Below are 21,635 nucleotides of genomic sequence, written 5' to 3'. Positions count from 1 at the left end.
AAGAGAGGAGGTCTATACCCAGCAGTGGATGGATACAGGCTGAGTATCTACTCAGCCTGTATCACCTACTATCTAATAGGTGATAGTAGATAGAAGGTGATAGTAGATGGAATTATAATCAGTATCACACAGAATCTGTGTGATTTTCTCTGTGTGTGGTATCTACTCAGCCTGTATCCACCCACTGCTGGGTATAGGCCTCAGAATCATCTGATGATTAGGTCCATTTTTGTTTTGTTTACTCTGAAAAGTTCGTATATCATCCAGTGTGTGAAAATACCCGCTGAGTTTTTCAAAATATGCAAATAGAAAATATCTATTATCTGTCTTGTAGGTAATATAATTAATATTACCATATCATTCCATAAAAAAAATAGGTTGTTTCCTAGGTCAAAGGTCAAAACTGATGATTAAATAAAGACAGTTCTAGAGATGACAATTTTTTTTCTTTTTTTTTCTATTTAACTTATTTATGAATTTTAATAAGGAAAAATGTAAATAATAAATGCGACATTTTGTCACGTATTTCGATAACGTCGCAGGTTGCTTTTTTATACAAATTCCATAGTAATTTGAAAGAAAAAAGAAAGAAAGAAAGAAACGTTTATTATATAGGGACACCACAGTAACAAATATAAAACAAATGTATAATATAAAACACGGAGTAACACATAACTTATAATCAAACAAAACTCATAATAAAAACAATTTTATTAATTTAATTTAATAAAAACAAAATTTTAATTACTTAATAAAAACAAAACTCATAATTTCGTGTTTTGAGGTTTAGTAAAAAGTAACTGATTTGACCAGTTGGAAACTACCCTATTCGGACAGCGGAAGAATCCTAATGCGCTTTCGGCTTACTTCTAGTAACACCCAGCCGATTCATAAATTTGTAAAAGGAACATTCACATGTTGCGCTGGTAAATAATGGTCTCGTATCAAAGCAAACACTCCTACATATATACGTTCCATTTACACCTTGTTTTATGCACAGAAGTCACGCTACATTAACACGTTCACTGTGTATGAACCACATATGAGGCTTTAATTTTGATACATACGTGCATGTCCCACATGTGGGGCACATTTCTTCTTGCCATATTGTGTTTTTATACATAAATTCCAATGTGTTTATCGAAAAATAACATTGCACCCCAAGTAGCAACCGATTGTCTTAAAAGAGAATTGTAGATATCTTGAAGGCAAGTAGACTAAATCAAGCCCTTGTCTTGGATAAGTCTTATATGTCTCCAAGATATCCCTCAAGATATCTTGAAGACACAGTTTAGTAAAAGTGGGCACATACTTTAACTCTTATACAAGACAGACTTAAGACAACGCTAAGTCAGACTTAAACCCTACTTTAGACAATGTTCTTGCGTATTCTAAACTTAGAATTCTTGTAGTATCACTTAATACCAAGAATGTATACTTGAAGATATCTACAATACTTAGTTAAGACTATAGGATTGAATTGCACTGAGTCAATTGTAACTTAACGAAGTAAAACTTCAGGTCATACTTAAAACGATTTTTACTTCACGCGTCTTTATTTTAGAATATAATGGCGAACATTTACATTAACACAAGAAATGAAGTCTGTAAGAAAATGGCGACTAAAATACTAGTTGTTATTTTAACAAAAGGTTATTCCGCCGTTTCACATACAGGAAATTATAAACGCATGATTGTTTCTCGTGTAAAATCGATAGAAAGTGTTAAAAAACAGAAGGGCCTTGAATATACCAGAAAAATAATAATAAAATTTGTATTGATTATTCAGCAAATAAAAAAAATGGTGACATATGGTACAGATAAATTCATTTTCTATTAATATGTGACAGCTGAACCCAGTAATTGTTACTACAACAGAAATATTATATTAATTTACTTCAGTTTTTGACGATAATATTGTCAAAAAAAATTACTTGTTTTCGTCCCGTAAGTGCAAAATGGCGTTAAGTAATATTTTTCTAAATGAATTAAGACTTTAGAAACAATTGATTTCGTAAGAATCAGTTTAGAAAAGTAAAGTCAAGTTGCACTTCATCAAGTACTAGTTAAGATAAATTTTACTTCAATTGTCTAGGAGTATACCCACTTAAGACAAAAAGTATTTAGTGAATTCCTACTTAAAACTCTTATATCTAAAGTTATCCTCTATTTTGATTTAGTGAAGTATTGTCGTAAAATCATGTTTGTTTATTTTGTGCCAGAATTAGCTATGTAACAAGTAACAATTAAAATCGAACGAGCTTTTAAAACGTATGGAAAGTATGTTTGTTTAAGAGGTAAGTTTTTCGACTCGTGGAAGATAAACAATATTGTTATGCTAAGTTCTTACTTGGATAGGAATGTGATTTACTTAATTGTTTAATATTTATCAGAAATGGAACTAACAAACATAAACTCAATTTGCTAATGAGTCTCCGCGCATACATTCTCATAGGTTACCTACATGGTTCGCTGACGCAAAGTAGGTACGATCACCGCGCTTCTAATTGCCAACGGAAACAATGTGATTATTGTAAAAATTTACGAGTGTCCGTTGAATATTGTATATACGAAGAACCCTTGCAATTTGATTAACGTCGTGTGTGTGCGCGGTAGTTTCTAATCCCACCAAAAACATTATTGTTAATAAAGGCGGCCAATTTCCCGATGACTTTTATCAAGCTAAAAACTTTTGGAATCGAATCTAATGCTCACTTTAAATGCATTTAACCATACACAAAACTTAAAATATATTTATGATTGTGAATAAAGCTTAGTTAAAAATAGGTACATTTTTAAAATTATTAAAAGAAATAATGAAATGAAAGAAGAAAGAAAAGTATCTAGACACGCGGTAGCGTGTCAAGCCAAGTTCAAGAAATAGAACTGGCGAGCCGCACCGTGTGTAATATTACACGAACCATCTGGAGCCACTTTTGACCCCCTCATAAATCAAAAACTATATCACATAAACGTATCAAATTTGGCTCATATATTGAGACTTGCAACATACATATGTGTTCTAAATTTCATAAGCTTATCTCAAACGGTTATTTAGATATTAATATCCAAAAATCCTCATTTTTATCATTGACTGACTGACCTATAGATCAAAACTCTAACCCAGTTGCAGATGACCTAGACAGTTAAAATTTGGTATGCAGATAGGTAATTAGATGAATACAAAGGAAAAAAAAATTAGCAACTTTTAAATAATTAGATTTTATTATGAACGCTTAACATAAATACCTAATTAGTGCCTGTACCTAACTATAGATGTAAGAATCAGTAAGTAATCAAAACTCATGACAGCCGGTCTTTTTGTGGTAGGTATGTAGATTAACTTAACATAACATATCACGCCTATATGCCCTATCGGGGTAGGCAGAGCACTAAGTGATCATGGAACCACTTGATGCCACATTCGACAAGTACTATGAGGGTAGGTAAGCAAGTTGGAACATGTGTTTAGCGGTGATAGGTTGTCAGCTTTTCGCCCATGATACAACACAACTCTCATCCATTTTACTGGCATATATTTTTTTTAACTTAACGTGAATCTTAAACAAGTTTAATAGGTATTCAAATGTTTTATTTTTATAAAGTCGACTTTTAGTTTTGAATTTGTCCTTTTAAAAGGACCCACGCGTTACGAGGATGTACTTACCTACAAAAAGTAATGATATCCAATCAAAAACATAAATGTGAAATGAGAGCCAAGTTCAATATTATCGTTAGCAAAGTTTTTTAGTTACAAACAAACTCAATTTGCTAACGAGTCACCGCGCATACATTCTCTTAGGTACATGGTTCGCTGACGCAAAGTTGGTACGATCACCGCGCTTCTAATTGCCAATGTGATTTTTGTAAAAATTAACGAGTATCCGTTGAATATTGTATACACGAAGAACCCTTGCAATTTGATTAACGACGTGCGTGTGCACGGTAGTTTCTAATTCCACCAAAAACATTATTGTTAAAAATGGCGACCAAGTTCCCGATGACTTTATCAAGCTAAAAAAATATTGGAAGCGAATCTAATGCCCACTTTAAATGCATTTTACCATATATAAAACTTAAAATAGATATGTTTATGATTGTCAATGAAACTTTGTTAAAAATAGGTACATTTTTAAAATTATTAAAAGAAAGAATGAAAGAAGAAAGAAAAGTATTTATTTATTATTAGACTAATAGGTACCTACTTTTAAATTTGAACTTAGCAGGTTTTTAATATAAAACTCGATTTTTCATGGTGTAGTGTTGCCGTGCGCTTAGACTAGGTTAGACTAGTTTAATCATTTTTGAGATTTGTGTGAGACGTAGGTACCTGGGCCGCCACACGCTGGTTCGGAATTGAAAAACAGGAACTTACGATTTTTTTGACAAAATTGAATGATTGTGTTATACTAATCGATAGAAAAAATTGATAGCAATGAAGAAGATATCGCATCGCTAACAAAAACAGTAGGATGTGCATTATCACAGGTTAATTTTCTGTATTTAATTTTCTGCATTCGAAAACCACCAGATCTTTTTACTTTTTGAACTTCGTCCATCTTTCTGCTTGCTTCTATTTCGATTTTATCGTCCAGTGAATAGACTTTTCTTATGTTTTACTTATTGTAGTCAAAAACGAATAAAACAGTCTTGTATAAGAGCAACAAATAATCTTAACTAATCTAATCTCAAAGCTTAGTATTAAAATTGCCTTAAGTATATCTAGGCAATTCATTTTTTACTTTACAAGACTAAACTGATACTTCAGTAAATCAATTTAGTATTAAGTGAGCCTTCAAATAATCTGAGTAAAGTAAAAATATACTTTTAGACTTAACAGTAGGCTGAGATAAGACTAAATAGTTTTGAGAATACTTAACTTGGTTTTGTGTATTCTAAATTATCTAAAGTAGGATTTGTTGAAAACTATATAGTATTAAAGAAGGAAAAGAATTTATGAAGTCCTAATAAGTCCTATTTGATTTGGATAAATCTCACTTTAGCTAAAGTTTAGACATATATGACTTAATCACAATTCTTGTTTGCTACTTGGGACGTGAGGGGTTGATGTCTAATTTTCAGTTACACAGTAAACGTGTTAACGTACAGTCATGAGCAATATAATGTACCCACTTTAGGACTCTGTCGCACTAACATATTTGACATTTAGTGAGACATACAGTTCAATTTGTCAAAATAGTTAATGTGACATGGTACCAAAGTGTACACATATTAATGCTCGTGACCGTACAGTACAGTGCGAAATGGCCTCCGTGGTTGAGCGTGAAGTTCAAGATCCGGAGGTACCGGGTTCAAATCACATATTAATTATCTCCCTAGTGTTATAGCTTACCTAAACAGAAGATTTGACAGAAGCCTGAAAATCACGTAATTCACAAAAATAACTTCGTGATCCCTAGTTTGTATAGGATATTACAGACTAATCACTCAATTAAATTGTCTGAAAGTAAAATGATCCGTGCTTTGTCCCCTATATTCGGAGTCGTTACATGAGCCATGGACTTTTGGCGACTCAAAAATAACATTAATAACTCTGACACATCACAACTCACACGATAGAAGAAGAATACAGTACATTACTGAAATGGAAATTGTAGTTTATTTGTACATTTTTGTTCTATAATATCATTAAAAACAGACAATTCTGAACACATGTCCTTTTATTACTGTCATTAGCTCATAGTCCCCCATCACGTTGGAATGAACTGCTTCTCTCAATTGCTTTTGAGCAGACGTCGAAGATCATCATCGCTATTTGAAATTCCAATACACTCGGAAGCAGCATATTGCGGTAGCTAAAGTAACGTTGAAAGTAAAGTATCAAAAGTTGATCAATGACAATTCGGAACATGGATTATGTTCAAATGCAAAGTTTATAACGAAGTACCAAACTCCAGAATGAAGAAGTCTACGATTTTTTGTGGAACTATTTGTTTCACGCGTTATATAATAATTCTATGCAGAATCTGCGACACTAGCGCCACGACAAAGAAAGATCAAAAAATCAGAATCGAATGAAGATTCAAACCTGTAGCTTTGGATAACCCAGAACGACCGAACGAACGGCTTTCTTAGCATGCCACCTGAGCACGGCTAAAGAAGTCATATTTATGAATAAATGTTCACTTGATATAAAAGTAACTTTATAGGTGATCGGATTGGGATGGGGCAGCTAATCTATCACTGTACTACAGCTCGGAGAGTTCACACAAAGATTTCATTCTTACCGTGGCATAACACACCACACATGTCGCGTGTGCCGTCTGACCCCGTGCGTGCGACCGACACCAGGGATGTTATTGATATGAAATTTCGGATTCGGATTGGATTTAAGAATACTTATTAATAAGGTTACGGATATGGGTAAATAAATTATTTCGGATTTTCCGTTAGTTTCGGATAATTTCGGTTACGAATATATTTTTTTAAGGAATTTCAAAAGTAAAATACAAATAGGTATTAAAGTGGTTTTATTTATAACGTCAAGTTATATAATATGTTATGACGACAAAAGAAAATGATAACAAACAATGCGCGCTATCGGCACTGGCAGCGGAGTCTCCGCCCCTATCCGATATTATTCGAAACTTTTATTTCGGATTCGGTTACGGATGATTTTTTTATATCCGATAGTTTCGGTTACGGTTACAGATCTCCCTAACATCCCTGACCGAGACACACAGTCCGCGCGTGCTACTTTACTCGAGTATATAGGTAGTGTAAACATTGTAGGTTCCTAGGCGAAGTGTGAGGATCGAGTCTCTAGTATCATACCTAATATCACTAACATCGTACATCCTTCAAATTTTTTCCAGTCCCGTCTAAAATCGATACCTATTCCGAATTACATTCCAGTCGGTTCCCGGTCACAGACTGTTTATTCCTTAAGGATCGCTTAATTCAACCTCGTTTTCACCACAATAATTTATTACCCTCAATCTGTAATTTTGTACGACTGTTGCTGATATTCGCACATAATGCCTCCATTTATCAAGTTTTGCAACAGGCGTCATGTTACGAAGCGTCTTCTAGTGTGGGACGTATTTTTGCTATGAAAATGCTGTAGATTATTACCAAGGGCACCTGTTGGAGGTACCACACAGTCCTTCAAGTTATTGTAGTACTTACTAAAATAACTAATTTCGCGACTTTTTTCGAAATGCGATTGTATGTTTGTTGAGTTTGTAAAAGTATGAACCTTTGATGCCTGTGAGTTCTGTCCAATGATGGGAGTTAGTGACATAACGAAAACTTTGAAAGATGATTCACACCATGATTCTGTGTTGACAACAAGTGGAATTTTCAGTCGCAAAAGTATGGAACTGAAAATAATTCAAAAATACACCAAATGCATAATTTTATCTACAGGAAGTTCCACTTGATATCAATTCAGAATCATGATCTGAATCCCCCAAAGATTTTGTTACGATGTCACTAATACCATACATACCAGTATGGCTACCTGTAAGTACGTATAAGTACATTGTGAAAGTGGCATAGCAGGTAACGCATAATGAGGTGGATGATTCAGCTCATGATTCTGAGTTAATATCAAGTGGAATTTTCCATCACAAAAGTAAAAAAAATGATAATAATTTTAAGAAACTCAAAAAATACGTGAATTTTGCCTATAAAATTATATCTGTAATGATGCTAATGTGAGTGTAAATCTACTATAATAACTTGAAGAACTGTGTGTTATCAGGGGTCTAAAAACGTCACATTGAGGCAATTCGTCTAAAAACAATATTGCAATTTGCGCATAATAAAAGTACCTAAGTACAGTCATGAGCAATATCATGTACTTACCCGCTTTAGTCGGTCTGTCGCACTATCATATTTGCCATTTAACGAGACTTACGGTTTAATTTGTCAAAAATAAATAATTAATGTGACATGGTTTCAAAGTGTATACATAATATTAGTATTCGTCATCGTACGCAATGTGAACAAAAAAGTCATAAAGCAATATTGCATTTTTAACTCCTACTTTAATGTTTGACGTCAGATAGGTAGTCGCTTCTGTAAAAAACCTGTCAAATCATAGGGTGAAAAATGGAAAAACGCTAGAGAGATGATGATTATAATTTTTGACGCAGTTCCGTGTGTAAAGGGCAAACGATTTTGCGCCTTAAGGTATCAGGAACAGTAAAAAGTTCATGGGGCAAGGTCAGAACCCACTTAAGGCCGTTGAGCTTAAGTAAACCTGCAGATAAAAATAATGAACCATGACATTGACGGGCTACGGGAATCTATATTAACTTTTTTTGTGGCTCTGATCACCGCAGTACGGGAGTAGAAACTATATACACGCGTATATCAACCACCGAACACCGGTCAACCTGGTGGTTGACAGCAACCGAGTACTTATATCAACCACCGGTGTAGTGGTTGATGTACTTAGTGGTTTCAAACCTGCATGGTGTGTCGGAATCGTAGCAAATGGAAATTCGTTGTTAGTGTCTACCTTCATGGGAAGACGCCGTGACGTTATGTATGTGTAAATATTCAGTTTTGTACGGAATTATATTCAAGATTAAATAAGGAACATAATGGTAAGCGCCTAGATTTTTATGTTTTTTTTTTAATTCGATACCTAATGTCACTCACTGCTCATTGAGTGACTTATAATTCCATACAAAACTGAAAATAATGAGAGCGCGTACGGTTCGTAAGAATCTGTATCTGCTTTCAACATTTTTATACACGACATAAGTTCAAACCTGTAATCCCTAAAAGGATGGGAACTGGGGAGTACTACAAGTAAAAAGCAGAAAAATTGACAACAAAAATCGACCTTATACTACCTGTACCTGTCTGCGATAGTGATATTTGCTTTCAGCATAAATGTGAAGTAATGAAAGCGAGTGCGTTAATCAAATTACTTCCCGTGATTGTAGTTTGCTCTCTAATGTAATTGAGGACTAACAGCATCAACCGCCATTATCTAGCCGAGGATGGTTAATGAATGAAAGTTCCAGATCAAACGACAGTGAGTGAATAGACACCCCAAGTTGACCTTTGTGCTCGAAGTAGGAGCAACCATTTTACTAAAGTGCCCTTAAATAATGCAAGGTTATAAAAATAATACATTCCTCGCCACATCTTCGTTCACTTCTGAGCATGTAATCTAATTCAAATATGAATTCGAAATTTACTAAAAAATAATAATAATCTGAATATAAATTAATATGAATCCTTCAATTTAAATGAATTATTGTAAGAATTTTTATGAACCTAAATACTTAACCAAACCGCAATAGCACTACTCGGTAGACTAAGATGTTATTAAAGTTATAATCCATTACAGTAAGCTCCAGAGAATGTATCGGAATAAAACCTTTTTTGCTTAGACCCTTTTCTTATTTAAAAAAAAATCAGTCTGAAACGGTATACAAATATAAGGTCTAATAAATATACATCAAGCAAGCCGTATTCTCGTGAAAAACTAACGAAAAAAGCTTTATTCAAATACGCTACGTATTTTTATACCAAAAACACCTAATAAAGGTTCCTTTTTCTTCATCACTAATATATACGTAAAGACCGAGTATTCGAATATACGGAGTGTATTTAAGACGAAAGAAAGTCATAGGTTAGGTCTTTCGCACTAATACGAGCTGTCATAAGTTAAAAAGAGATAAATATATTATTATTATCGTCGTAACATCTTTTGTACTCACGTAGCCAGCATGTTATAGAAACGTACTTATTGTATATATTTTTGTGTCATGACCACTAGAGGCATTCCATGTCTTTATCGGCATTATTATCCAAACTATATAGTACTATATACTTATAAACGTGATATATACTTTTATAAACGTGAAAGTCTGCCCTAAAAATAAGTCTGTTGTTTAGACTTATGTAAAATTCAGAAGACATTGCTAAGGTCAGTGGGGGAAAGTCCACGGAACAACTGTTTAACTAAGGGCGTTTACAGGCGATTGCTACAGGAATATTTAAATATAAAAAAATAATTGAGAAAAGTTTTTACAGTGCATCTTCATAATTATAATACTTTTTTAGGCACAGTTCTGTATAGATATTTTTATAGAAATATATTAAAAAAATAATAAAAAAGAAGTTTCAGGTCCCTGTGAAAAACAAGTACTTTAGTATTCAATAAAAAAAAATGCATGATTACGAGTATAACTGTTTACAAGCCCATGAACACATTCATAAAAGTCTTTTCCATTCTGTTGGTAACTCATTACGTAGAAAATAAGTAATGTGATCCCCCCCGCGTTACACTTGAGTTATTAAAACATCCCAAAACATATTCACGTGATTACGATCAAAGACATTATATGGAGATGAAAAACGAGAATCTTCTCTCATGCCTAACTGTCTATACTGTGTTACAGAATATATTTCGTAGGTATGTACTTCAACAAATAATTATTATGTATGAATTCGTCTATGTGGATTACGGTTATCGCGCGCGACACCGCACTGAAGTTTCCTACTTATTTATTTCAGATATACATAGTCAATGGAGCAGCGTGGTGGAGTATGCTCCATACCCCCTCCGGTTGATTGAGGGGAGGCCTGTGTCCAGCAGTGGGACGTATATAGGCAGTTTATGTACTTATACATAGTCAATACAGATAATCCAAATCGACAATGTATTGCAATATATTTACTAAAATACTTTAGACTAATATTAGTGAATTCCGCCAACGAACATGTATGTCCGGATTTTCATGAGCTATTTCGATAATCGTTCGAGTAGCCCTGGCAATCGGCGAGTGCTTCCCGAGGTTAGTACGACCAATGGTGCTAATTTCTGTAAACACCATCTTATTTTATTTTAAATTAAATGTGTCATTTTCTTATCCGTCGAAAAAGAAAGGGACGGGTAATCGACAATTTTAAGCACAAATCTAAAACAACCGTCTAAAAATTTTACATTGGCCAATAACCCGACATAATTAAGTTGACAGCACACGTCAAACGGTTTGCATACCAGCGAGATACCTTTTTGATTCGACCGGGTTATTCAATCATTTACTCATTCTTCCTAAAATTAAGAGCTGTCAATCATCCGGCGGATAAGAAAGCGACAGGTATAACTTAAAGTAAACTAGGAGGTGTCTGCAGGAATCGGGGCCATTATCTACTTATTTCGTGTTGTTTACTTATCTACAAAAATCTCACTATATTAGAGTGAAAACAGGGTTTTACCATCAAGTAAGCTTGTCGAGCTAACATTCATGAATAAAGAAACAGTACTATTTCAGGTTTGAGGTATGAAAATGTAATTTTACCTGCTGGCGTTCCCTTGTGTTGCTCCTCACATGTAGAATACACCTGAAATAAACAAAAAGGGTTTATTAGTATTACAAAATTTGGAACTCGAGGGGTTTGTATGTCACAAATTCATAGTAGGTGTGTTACTACAGAGTTACGCAGTGGAGAAGCGTGGTGGAATATATACACCCTTCAGAAGATTGGGAGGAGACCTGTGCCCAGCAGTGGGACGTGTATAGACTATGTACTTTCGCAGCATGCATGGTAAATTGACCCTAATAACTATGAAGTTATGGTGATCTATGAAATTACATCGATAAATATTTTATAAATATTATTATCAGCTCCATTTTTACTTATCAAAGTGAGAATCCAGTAGTTGATTATTGCAGAATCCCGAATTATATCGTCATATATTATCTATGTACATAGCGAGTCACTACAGCACTACACGTCCGTTCTGTACGACGTTCGACCATAGACTGCCTTAGTGACGTATGTGCTCCAGACAAATGTCAATCTACCCACATAATCTATCCAAATCCTTACACTACAATTGTATTTTACATATTCAAAGTATCTTCACTTCACCCACCGCTTTGAATACATAAATTTCCCTCGAAAAAGGTCATGTTATGTGGGCATTTATCTGTTTAAACTAGCGGCACGCTATGGTGGCTCTTTTTACATAATAAAGTACAAATATTCAGTCCGTCAATGTGATACTAAACTTGATGAACACAATAAAGTACAGCTATTTGCTTCTGTAACGTTGTTATTAATTAATACGAAACTTCATGAGCGGGACAAACGTCCAAACAGCCGTCAACACGTGCCGCTAGTTTAGGTAGACTCATCATTATCTCGTTTTTCACATGGTCCGCTTACCTAACCTAAAGATCACCTACCTAAAGGTCCGGCTAGTTTAGTTGGACTAAAGACTTAAAATGGTACCAACTAGTACAGTCATGAGTAATATCATGTACCCACTTTAGAACCCTGTCGCACTATCATATTTGACATTTGACATTTAACGAGACTGACGGTTTAATTTGTGAAAAAAGTTAATGTGACATGGTATCAAAGTGTATACATATTAGTACTCGTGACCGTACAAGTATCATTAATTGGTCTTACTACAAAAAAAAAACGCTTATTTTTTGTTTTGAGCCGCGTAATTACTAATTCTGTTACATGACATAATCGTTGCAAATAGTTCCCAAATTAATTCATTCGCTTTCATCTGTTTTAATTTTATTCCTATTTCACAGAGTGTAAAATGTAGTCACAGTTTTCAATCTGTTCAGGTCATGACCTAGGTCCTACCACGGCGTTTTATGTGTATACTCTAGTCTAGACGCCCTGTATCGAGCGGGGCGGATAACGTTCCATGTAAGTATTTCTAGTGGTACCAACATCTAGATAGGAATTGCATTGAAACATTTTGTGCATGTGAGTCTTGTTCCAAAATACATAGAGAAGTTATACTGTGCCTAAATAAAAGAAGGTATAAAACACTTGGAACAGTTAACTGTCATTGCATATTGTCATTGATTCAAAAAAAATAACAAGGAAGGAACACGAGTCAAGGAACTTGCAATGAATTATTTTAGTATTTAGTGGCCAGAGTGAAATTCAAAATGTATTCTTTACCATCACTAATTTAAGAGCCACGCTCTTGTCGGTTTAGCATTCTCCATTCTAGTCTATCAAAGGCCAATTCCTTAATTTTAAGACACGACGTTCACCTTCTCTTTAATCTGTTCCATATAAGCTCTTCTTGGTCTTCCCTTTCCTTTCTTTCCTTGTAACTTCCCTTCTATGATGTTTTTAATAAATTCGTCGTGTCTTATTAAGTCTTCAATGAACTTGCAGCATAATGTCCTCAATAACTCTCAATAAAAAAATATTCTATTTAACAAAATTCCATTGTATTTTATTGTATTGGGCTGGTTTTCCCGTCGTGGGTTGGCAGTCAGTCGCTACTGTAAAATACTAAACCTGTCAAATCTTCAGATAAGGTTAGCGGACCCTGTGAAGAACGGCATAATATTAGGGAGATGATTCTATAAAGCAAAATAAAACTTATTAAATTCTAAATTTTACTTAATGAATAAATTCTATCCGCTTGATGAAGAAAGCTGTTGTTATTATAAATCCAGTTTTAATTATTTTAAAACAAATAAACTTTTTAGACTTGTTTTAAAAGCTTAACCGATTAAAACATTTTTTGCAAAGAGCTTATCTGCCTACGTAAATGAAAAATTGATTAAATAAGTACTATTTTCCATTATTCGTACCATTATAGCGATCAGGATCAATGTGTGGGTCGATTATTTTTAGTTTTCTTTTGGAAAAATATCCATTTCAATAAAAGACCATATTTTATAATATATATTATCCGATGGTGGCGCTACCATGGTCGCTTCACCAACAATGCAATTGACACCTGGGGAGTTAAAAAAGCAATATTGCAATTTGACATTTGCGCATATAAAAGTAAGTGCGCAATGCAAACAAATGTCAAATATCAATATGTGGCCTTTTTAACCTCGCTGGTGTCTTTTTGATTGCGCATGAAAGTGAGGAAGCATTTACAACAGAAGAAAAAGTGTCCTAGTGAGGTAGGGCTCATAGAGTACTTTTCAGTGACGAATTTAGACTACCCTCAAGGTAAGGATAAAATTAAATGAGGACCGCTGAGGGCTCTCATCCGGACAACTTGCCCCGTGATGATGGTTGGATGGACGCGAGAAGATGAAAAACTTAATAGGAATAAGTAGATAAGTATTTCACAAAATAAATAAGTAAAATATTTCACTCCCTTTATCCAACATCAGAACCGTAAATGAGAAAACTCAATTGACTCACCTTAACAATATTGTCGAAACGTTCCTAAAATGCTAAAACAAGCTAAACAAGGGTTCTTTTCAGAGAATTGTGTGACGACCTCCGTGGTCCAGTGGTGCAGCTTTGGTCCTGGGTTCGATTCCCGGTGGGGAAATATCACAATAATTAGGTCCCTAGTTTGGTCACGACATTACAGGCTGATCACCTGATTGTCCGAAAGTAAGATGATCCTAAGACTTACTGATGTAAGTAAGTAGTCGTTACATGGGGCCTTTAGCGACTTAATAGTAACCCAGGGTTGATGAGGTTGGTACTGAACCTCACAACCCACACGATAAAAGAAGAAGAGAATTATGGATGACCCTGATGGGGAATCGACACACCACTTGACCTGAATATTTTAGACGGAATTTATCTTCGGAACGGTTTCGGGAAAGAATCCGCAATATAAAGTAGGTAAAAAAAATTAGGTTCCAGGTAAACGGATGACAGAAATAGGTATAGAATCGACGAGAAGGACGTGTTTGTTTAACTGTAAGGGCCTGTCAACAAAACCTCGTCATGGAATCGTAACTTGAAAATTGAACTTGACGTCGCGTCATGGTGTCGCGACATGGAGATCATCATCGTCCCCACTGCTGGGGCATGGGCCTTCCCTATGGATGCATAGGGATATCGGGCCTTAAACCATCACGCGGGCCCAGTGCTGATTGATGGTTATTAACGACTGCTAATGCAGCCGGGACCAACGGCTTAACGTGCCTTCCGAAGCACGGAGGAGCTCGAGATGAAAACTTTGTTTTTTCGTGGTCACCCATCCTATGACCGGCCTTTGCGAAAGTTGCTTAACTTCAACAATCGCACACCGAGCGCGTTTACCGCTGCGCCACCGAGCTCCTCGCGTGGAGCGTAACGTGGAGATATGGACAGTTTATGTATATTCGAAAATATAAAATACATTGTCAGTAACAGTCAAATTAAAGGCCAAGATAGAGGGTAAACGGTGTAGAGGAAGGCCAAGATGAAGTCACTTAGCCCAAATAAAAGAAAGGCTGACGTCTCGTTATACAAGGAGGTCAAGGAACTTGCAAAGTCTCGACAAATCTGGAAAGACATCCCCGACAAAAGCCCAGCTCTTAAAGTAATGAATTCATGTCAATACAAATATAATTATCTACCCGTACCGTGGAGCCGTGGTAGCTCAGTTGGTAGAACGCGTGCCTCTCACTTTGAGGTCGCAGGTTCGAATCCCTGTGCAGGCCTAAACCCATGTATGTCGAATTTGTTTACGAATTCATCTTAGGCCACATACCTCCGAAAATGCATTTCTCGGGAATGTAGGTTTCCTCACGATGTTTTCCTTCATCGTTGAGCACGTTATAATCATTTATGATCCAAATATGAATTCGAAAACAAATTCGACAATCATTGGTCTAGGCCTGTGCTGGATTCGAACCTGCGACCTTAACGTTCTACCAACTGGGCAACCAGGCTCAAAAAAGAAACTCTCGGGAAAAGGAAAGAAGATTACCTACAAATAAAAATTAATTGCCGCATAATATTGTATCATATTTCCTCTCCGGTTCTCTATAGTCTTCAATATGGTTCTCTTTTCTTCAACTCTTTCCAGCACTTTTTTTTCGGTGTCACTTTTTATTATGATTGGCCACCTGATACGACACGATTCATTTATAACAAACATTATAGAAGGAAAAATTGAAGGGAAGAGAGGAAGGGGTAGACCTAGGATAACATTTATGAAACAAATAAAAGAGAAGGTGCAGGTCGTGTCGTATCGGGAGGTGAAGGTTTTGGCGGGAAGAAGAGAGGAATGGCGATTACTCCACCGACAAGAGCGCAGCTCTTAAATAGAGAGAGATAATATTGTATAACGGAGCATCACTTGAGAATGGGATTTGTTCCTTGCTTTTTGTTGTGTTCGTGAGTAAATGTAACGACGGAAGGGCAACCACGAGTAACTACAAGCCTTTGCCCATTGCGCAGGGATATTGGGAGGTATTTTTAGTACAAGTCGGGTACTACAGAGTAGGTAACATCATAATAAGGTGTCCAAGGGAGTAAATAGGCAATATAATTGAGAATGGATCGTGTAATAGCCAATTTAAAGGTCGAAGTCGACTGATTTACTGTTATTAGTGACTAGATATCAGCTCTAAGTCCTGCTGGGTTGTGACAGCTATATAGGGTGTTAGTGACATCGTAACGAAAACTTTGATGGGTGAGTCAAACCTTGATTCTGAGTTGATATCAAGCAGAATTTTCCATCGCAAAAGTATGGTACTGAAAATAATGAGAAAAACACTAAAATTTTCATAAATTTTCCGAGAGGAAATTCCACTTGTTATCAACTCAGAATCATGGTCTGAATCATCCTCCTCAAAATTCATTACGGTGTCACTAGTAACCATAATGTACTTGTACGGCTACCTGTACTTACTTCTACGGGGTGTAAGTGACATCGTAACGAATACTGAAAGGGATTATTCAGCTCATTATTCTGTGTTAATATCAAGTGGAATTTTCCATCGCAAAAGTATAGAATAGAAAACACAAATAAAATTATGAATTTTGCGACGGAAACTTCCACTTGACTTTAACTCAGAATCGTGGTCTGAATCAACAAAATTCAAATTCAAATTCACAAATATCTTTATTCAATAGGTAACATAGTTACACTTTGAATCGTCAATTTTACATAACGAACGTTTCATCCGCCGAAAACTACTGCAGCTTCTCACAACCTGTATAGCCGGGGAAAAGAAGCTGCAAGAAAAACCACGGCACAGGGCCCTAGACGTTCTTTAAAAAAATTAAAAATAGACATAAAATATTGGTATACATAAAAAAAAAAGTTTTCATCTCGAGCTCCTCCGTGCTTCGGAAGGCACGTTAAGCCGTTGGTCCCGGCTGCATTAGCAGTCGTTAATAACCACCAATCCGCACTGGGCCCGCGTGGTGGTTTAAGGCCCGATCTCCCTACCCATCCATAGGGAAGGCCCGTGCCCCAGCAGTGGGGACGTTAATGGGCTGATGATGATGATGATGATTGGTATACAATTGAGTAATTTAGCTGCCTTATATCAGTTCTCAGACAGTTAATCCCATGCATTCATATCTTCTAAATAATCACTAACTTTATAATAACCTTTTTTGTAAAGTTTTTGTTTAACTACTGTCTTCAAAACAGTTGAAAGGCAAATTCAACCCCCTCAGTATTCGATACAATATCACTAACACCCTGTACAATACATACATACATGAGTGGCAGTATTTTTGTCTGTTGATTTTATGATAAGCATCTCGTTTCTGTAACGGATGTTAGAAAGATGAATTCCTTTGAAATTCAAATGAAAGAAAAACTCTGATAAGCGCCGTCTGTTCCGACGAAGCGATATCAATCCAAAGTAACTGGCGTTTATGGATAAGTAGGTACTTTATACGTCATAGGTATTCATGTTTGGCTCATAAATAATAAAATCACCTGGTTTCCAGAATTCGTGCCCGGTTGTTGGCAAGAAGCTCACTTCCTATTACATGGGACTTAAACACAGCTGACGAGGACTGGTGGTGTATAACTATATGCACCTCTGCCAACTTAACGGGCATAAAGGCATATAGTGCTACGTTATGTAATTTTAATACAAAAATCACCACGGTAAGTTTTTTGCTTCCTTTGATAAACAAAGCTCGCTAGATTGTGGGATTTAAGAATCGTAGATGCGATGATAAATACTTACAATACAATACAAAAACTCTTTATTGCACTTGAATCACATTAAAAATACATTAGTATTATAATTAAATGGGTAGTACAACAGGCGGCCTTATTGCTAAGGTAGCAATCTCTTCCAGGCAACCTTAAATCCTTTCTTAATCTTTTCTTGTATTAAATACTTAATCTTTGATAATAAAAGACCTCGATCCACCACAAAACCCCAAATAGATGGTCCTCTCTGTTGATTGTGGTTACTAATTCTGATTCACGGAGTCAGAAATAGTCAGAATAATAATTAAATACACTTAATAATTATGACAATCAGACACAAGTCATGCCAGTAATTCTCATTGAAGACAGGGTCTAAAAGGTATTGAAGAGAATTCCATTTATTTACGCTGTGGTAGAGACAATTTTGCAACCTACATACGTATGAGATCAGATAAGATGGAGTTTATACAGGGTGTTAGTGACATCGTAACGAATACTGAGGGGATGATTCAGACCATGATTCTGAGTTGATAACAAGTGGAATTTCGTCTCGAAAAATTCATTTCAATTTTAGGGTTTTTTTTAAATTATTTTCCGTTCCCCACTTTTCCGACGGACAATTTCGCTTGGCTCAGAATCACGGTCTGAATCAGTCATCAAAGTTAACACCCTGTATATCAATTTGCTTCGTCGTATATTGTTCTTTGTACTTTTTATATAACACACAGTCTGTTTTGACGCATGGAGAAAATTGGATGTTTATGTAAAAAGTGTTACATAAAATCTATTTACCTTAACGTGATATGAGATATGGAAACGGCTTATGGGAAAAACCACAGACGCGTTATCTATCTAGAAACCTAAAGTATTTTTATTTTATCAAGATAAACCTACCTATATAAAAGTTGCGTGCTTGGAAATAGGTATTAGAAAGTTAAATTACGATAATGAGAGACTTTTCAGGCTACGTTCCCAAAAAAAAATATAGATGGTGCTTTGATTTGCCTTCGTTTAACCTTCTTATTTCAATGCGATGGAAAATTCCACTGGATAATGGACTGAATCACGCCCCTTAGTATTCGTTACGATGTCACTTATACAAGTACATACAAGTAGCCATACGGGTACGTATAGGTGTTAGTGACACCGTAACAAATACTCAGTGAAATGATTCTGATGACGATTCTGAGTTGATATGAAGTGGAATTTCCGGGCGGATAATTCATGGAATTTTAGTGCAGTACCATACTTTTGCAACGGAAAATTCCACTTCATATAAACTCAGAAACAAGGTCTGAATTATTCGTCAAAGTTTTCGTTACGATGTCACTAACACCCTGTACATCTCATATGATATTTTCAGAGGCATGTGACCTAACTTGTTATATTTGCTAGTCTGTCCCTTCGTGTTCAAACGTTATATAACGCGACATTCGTCCTCTAAAAAAAGACGCCTATTTTTTATTCAGGTTGGGTAACACGTTAGAGCGCAGAAGAGAAGATATAACTAGGTAAGGAATTTAATTACTTAGTATATATACATAACCCTATATTTGTATTCCTGCGGTCGGGTAAGAAGGTGCTCTCGATTCAATATGGTCGTAAGGCCCAAAGTCCTTTTAAAATCCAAATCCCATTGTTTAACTATTGTGTCTGGAAATCCGGGCCTTACGAGGATATATAATGTGCTATTTATATTCAACAACCCAGATTTGTTTATAAAATAAGAATATGTTGTTAGGTTTTCCGTAATTTTGTGCGAATTTGTGTTGCCCTCATATGGCAACACTAGGAGAAAGGGTATAAAAAGGCGTGTTTGTCTTTCATTGGGGTTCTTTTGATTCGAGCACGCATCGAAGGCAGACGTACCATTTTGAACACGTGTACACTTGTGTTTGAGCACGCGTGCGTTTTGGAAATTTAGAGTAAGTAACCAATATACTTATTATTTATTATTTCAATGGTTGTTTTATTTATAGAGCATGTACCTGAGGCAGCTTTATGTATATCCAGGTATGCGTATGTTAGTTAATGATCATGTTACCGTGGTCTTATTACATTTCAGAAGTGGGATCGTATCCATATTTGTTAATCAGGATACACCGTTTTTGAGATATTTTACTTTGGAAATATATCTGTATAAATATATACATATAGGGTTATCTGAAGAATATTTACATGTTCCAATGTTTTCGAGTTCCAGATTATGCCTCTTGAAGACGAGATCGTTCCACGAAGACGACTGACGAGCCGAGCCGAGCCGAGCCGAGCCGAGCCGAGCCGAGCCGAGCCGAGCCGAGCCGAGACGAGCCGAGCCGAGCCGAGCCGAGCCGAGACGAGCCGAGACGAGCCGAAACGAGCCGAGACGAGTCGAGCCGAGCCGAGCCGAGCCGAGCCGAGCCGAGCCGAGCCGGGAGCGCAGCCGGAGAGAGAGCCGGGAGTGCAGCCGGAGAGAGACGTCGCTTCACGCGTCGGCACAACGAGCGACACAGCCAACGACGTCGCGGCGAAGGGCAGGAGGTGCGACGTTCGTCGGCAGCTAAGGGAATAGAAAGGTCAGATAGCCCTACATTTTCATCTAAAGATGTTCTTAATATTGTTGAATCATTAGTTAACTTAAGATCTTAACCTAATCCGACAGCAGTCGCCACATCACATCCTTCCAGTAGTATTATGAACCATGTTACCCGAATTTGGACCCTCATCGAAAAGTCAAAAGATTGATACTTGGTTAAAGAAAGTTAATGAGTGTGCCACTGTTTACGGATGGGATGAGAACAACCGTTATCCACTTCGCAATGCAGAAACTGCAGGAGTTGGCCAAAGTTTGGTATGAAAGCTTCAATTCTATTTTGTACAGCTGGGCAGAATGGCAGCAAAAGTGGTTAGACGCATTTCCTTTTGAACATGATTATGGCCAATCCCTGGAGGATACGCTTAGGCGAAAGAGTAGGTTTGGTGAACCGCTAGAGGTTTATTATTATGAAGAATTAGCCATCGTGAACCGGTGTGACATCGAAGGGAAACGAGCCGTGGACTGCATTATCCATGGATTAAGTGACAAGACAATTAGATCCAGCGATAAGCGTTACGATGTACGCAGCCTGATCAACTCCATTTTCTGATGAGTAATAAAGAGAACCAACCGCCGCCCGATCGCTTTCATTTTAATAAAACAAAGTAGTCGACTGAATCCACAGCGGGAAGTAATAATGACAATAGGGATAAATCAGTTAAGACTTCAAAAAAAATTCAAGTTACAAATTATTTTGTTTTAACTGTAGGGAAAAAGGTTACCCGTATCTTAAATGCCCCAAACCTCTGGTCCAATGTACAGGATGTCGTAGGTTCGGTCATAAAATGGAAACTTGCAGAGTCCCTTTTTTTTTGAAAACCGTGATAATCTAGGTAACATTCCTAAAATCATGCGCATACTTACCTCTAAGTCGGGCTCAAAATATTTCAATACAGTTAGGGTAAATGACACCTCTATGATATCGTTTATAGATTTCGGTAGCGAAGTTTCGCTCATAAAACAAACAACGACACTGATTTTGGGGTAGACTTGTGATCAACCCCCGACTCCATTAAAAGTTTTGGTAGTAATTTTATTTTGTCCATGGGCAGGACACAGGTTAATTTATGCATCGACGGTGTTAGTGCGGATGTTTTGTGTCACGTGGTTGACAGTAATCTGCTCAATTGTCCGATATTAGTAGGACAGTCCTTCACCGAACAGAAGCAGGTGCTGGTATTCAAGAATGCCAACGAATTGAGGTTTTAT

At 36.3% G+C, this 21,635-nt stretch overlaps 1 protein-coding gene across 1 annotated transcript in view; it reads right to left on the bottom strand.

Moving 5' to 3' along the window:
- LOC126370007 (sodium bicarbonate cotransporter 3) overlaps positions 1-21,635 on the bottom strand; it is a 109,602-nt gene that overhangs the window by 55,970 nt on the left and 31,997 nt on the right. Inside the window, exon 2 of the mRNA XM_050014637.1 lies at positions 11,292-11,334. The gene's annotated coding sequence lies outside the window, so the exon portion shown is untranslated. The remainder of the gene's footprint in view (positions 1-11,291; positions 11,335-21,635) is intronic.

Source organism: Pectinophora gossypiella, chromosome 1 (assembly GCF_024362695.1).
Source record: "Pectinophora gossypiella chromosome 1, ilPecGoss1.1, whole genome shotgun sequence".
NCBI lineage: Eukaryota > Metazoa > Arthropoda > Insecta > Lepidoptera > Gelechiidae > Pectinophora > Pectinophora gossypiella.
The sequence above is the reverse complement of the archived record's forward strand: the minus strand, read 5'-3'. Positions and strand labels throughout refer to the sequence as shown.